Genomic DNA, 3,804 nt, shown 5'->3' with positions numbered 1-3,804 from the left:
TGGTTGGACAGAGTCAGAGTGAGGATGGGACGTTGCGCTCTGAGCTCTCCCATTGGTTACGTCACTGACAGTAAGGTGTACGTCTTCACAATCTACGGGCGGAAGCTATTGCTATTGGTTGATCAGTTTCTATGGTGGTTTTCGAAGTCGTCGCTGATTGCTTCGCTGTAACGCCACTCATCGCTTACTGTCCGGCTCGGCGCTAATTGGTTCAACTACGTCACGAAAGGCAGTTCCGGTTTCTGATTGGTACTTTACCAATGAAAGCAGATGTTCAGTTGCTATGGTAACTGATTGCTGGAGAAATGGCTTCCGGCGCAATCATGTTCCGGTCTATTATAGGATATCTGGAATCAATACACTACTATCGCCATACGTAGTGGAGACAGCCTGTGTCATACTGTCATTGTCATTTATCATGTGATAGGCTCTGCCTCTTGTACATATGTTGTTCCACCCACAATATGGCTGCCTGTAGGTAACAGGTGCGCTTTGCATACAGTACCAGTCAAAAGTTTGGACACACCTTCTCGTTCAATGGGATTTGTTTATTTAAATTATTTTCAACATCGCTTAATACTGAAGATATCAAAACTATAAAAGAACACATATGGAATTACATACCTCCCAACATTTCCAAATGGAAAAGAGGGACAGGGCGTGCGCATCCAAAAAGGGGAGCGGAGCCTCGCGGCTTCCCCCGTCTTTGCCACTTTGGGGGAGTGCCCAGCACTCTCCGAGATAATGGGCAGTCCCTAGGCTCTCCGTACAGAAGAGAACAGATGCTTTGTGCAGAGCAGCGGTTTGTGCTCTCCCAACATCTCCCCCACAGCGGGACACTGCGGCCCGCGGGCGGGACAGTCCCAGAAAAACGGGACTGTCCCGATGGATGCAGGACAGTTGGGAGGAATGGAATTATGTTGTAAACAAAATGTTAAATCAAAATATGTTTTATATTTTAGATTCCTCAAAGTAGCCCACTTTTGCTTTGATGACAGCTTTGCACACTCTTGGCATTCTCTCAATCAGTTTCATGAGGTAGTCTCCTGGAATGGTTTTGAAGTAACAGGTGTGCCTTGTCAAGAATCAATCTGTGGAATTACTTGTCTTCTTAATGTGTTTGAGACCATCAGTTGTGTTTTGCAGAGTTAGGGTTAGTACACAGTGGACACCACTATTTGACTACTGTTGTAATCCATATTATGGCACCAACCACTCAACTCAGTAAAGAGAAACGACAGTCCATCATTACTTTAAGACATGAAGGTCAGTCGATACGGAACATTTCAAGAACTTTGAATGTATCCTCAAGTGCACTTGCAAAAACCATCAAACGCCATGATGAAACTGGCTCTCATGAGGACCGCCCCAGGAAAGCAAGACCAAGAGTTACCTCTGCTGCAGAGGATAAGTTCATTAGAGTTACCAGCCTCAGAAACCGCTACTTAACAGCACCTCAGATTAGAGACCACATAAAGTCTTCACAGAGTTCAAGTAGCAGACAAATCTCAACATCAACTGTTCAGAGGTGACTGTGTGAATCAGGCCTTCATGGTCGTATTGCTGCGAAGAAGCCACTACTGAGGGTGAACAACAAGAAGAAAAGAATTGTTTGGGCCAAGAAACACAAGGAATGGATATTAGACCAGTGCAAATCTGTATTTTGGTCTGATGAGTCCAAATTTGAGATTTTTGGTTCCAACCGCCGTGTCTTTGTGAGACGTAGAGAAGGTGAGTGGATGGTTTCTGCATGTGTGGTTCCCACTGTGAAGCATGGAGGAGGAGGTGTAATGGTGTGGGGGTGCTTTGCTGGTGATTTATTAAAAATTCAAGGCACACTTAACCAGCATGGCTACCACAGCATTCTGCAGCACTATGCCATCCTATTTGGTTTGCGCTTACTGGGACCATCATTTTTTTTTCAACAAGACAATGACCCCAAACACACCTCCCAGCTATGTAAGGGCTACTTGACCAAGAAGGAAAGTGATGGAGTGCTGTGTCAGATGACCTGGCCTCCACAATCACCCGACCTAAACCCAATTGAGCTGGTTTGGGATGAGTTGGACTGCAGAGTGATGGAAAAGCAGCCAACAAGTGCTCAGCACCTCTGGGAACTCCTTCAAAACTGTTGGAAAACCATTCCAGGAGACTACCAAATGAAGCTGATTGAGAGAATGCTTTGGAGGAATCTAAAATATAAAACATATTTTGATTTGTTTAATACTTTTTTGTTTACAACATAATTCCATATGTGTTCTTTCATAGTTTAGATGTTTTCAGTATTAATCTATGTTGAAAATAATTTAAATAAACAAAAACCATTGAATGAGAAGGTGTGTCCATACTTTTGACTGATACTGAATATTTTGTCAGACTACAGCCATGATCTCATGTTTCACTATTATTATATTATCATTTATATGGCGCCACAAGTTTTCCGCAGCGCCTTACAAAATACATAAATAAGTAACCAGTGACTTACAATACAAAGCAGGACACGGACATGTATAATAAACATTGCTATATTAGTGACCTTTACACCCACATAAGCAGCCAAGTGTTAGTTGCCCTAGTGGGGAGTAAGAGATAAATGAAATTACATTACAGTAGGGAGAAGCACAAGAGGGTAGAGGTTCGTGCTTGAAAGAGCTTACATTCTTTAAGGGAGGGGCAGAAAAACAGGAGTGACACAGATGGGGTAGGCAGGGAGGAAGGAAGATGTAGCAGCAAGTTAGGATTAGAGCTGGAAGGCTTTAATGAAGTAATGGGTCTTAAGAGCTCATTTTAATGATTGTAGAGAGGTGCAGAGTCTGATGGGGAGAGGGAAAGAGTTCCAAAGATGGGGAGCAGCACGGGCAAAATCTTGGAGGCGGGAGTGGGAGGAAGTAATCAATTGGCATGAAAGGCAGCAAGTATGAAGTGAACGAAGAGGGCGGATAGTAGAATGTAGGGAGATGAGATCAGAGATGTAAATGGGTGAGGGCTTTGTAAGTGAGTGTGAGAACCTTTAATTGGGTTCTGAAAGGGAAGGGGAGCCAGTGGAGGGCTTGTAAGAGAGGGGAGGTAGATGCAGAGCATTTGGAGAGGAAGATAAGCCGAGCAGCAGCATTGAGCACAGACTGGAGAGAAGAGAGATAGGATTTGGGGAAGCCAGATAGGAGGAGTTACAGTAGTCCAATCTGGAGATGACCAGTGAATGTACGAGGGTTTTGGTGGCATCCTGGGTGAGAAAGGGTCTGATCTTGGAAATAATCTTGAGATGGAAATGACAGGACTGCGAGAGGTTCTGATTATGTGGTTTGAAGGAGAGGGAAGAGTCCAGGATGACTCCAAGACAACGCACTTTGGGACTAGATGAGATAGTTATGCCATCTATTGATAAATAAATAGTGGGAAATGATGTTATGTGGGAGAGTGGAAAGACAATCAGCTCAGTCTTAGAATATTAAGTTTGAGAAATCCCTGGGACATCCAGGAAGAGATAGCAGAGAGACAGTTGGATTTACGGGTTAGTAAAGAGGGGGAAAGATCAGGTGAGGAAAGGTGGATCTGAGTATCATCAGCATATAGATGATAATGGAGGTCAAATGAGCGGATGAGTTTACCTAGAAAGGACGTATAGAGGGAATAGCAGAGGTCCAAGAACAGAACCTTGGGGAACACCTGCTGTGGGGGGCAGGAGGAGTCGTGAGAGGAAACAGAGAAGGAATGGTCAGAGAGGTAGGAGAACAGCCAGGAGAGAGCAGTGTCACGTAGACCAAGGGAGTGAAGGATATGCAGCAGTAGAGGGTGGTCCACAGT

This window comes from Taudactylus pleione, unplaced genomic scaffold, assembly GCF_031769625.1.
Source record: "Taudactylus pleione unplaced genomic scaffold, aTauple2 ptg000089l, whole genome shotgun sequence".
In the NCBI taxonomy this organism is placed as follows: Eukaryota; Metazoa; Chordata; class Amphibia; order Anura; family Myobatrachidae; genus Taudactylus; species Taudactylus pleione.
Note: the sequence above shows the minus strand (reverse complement) of the source record.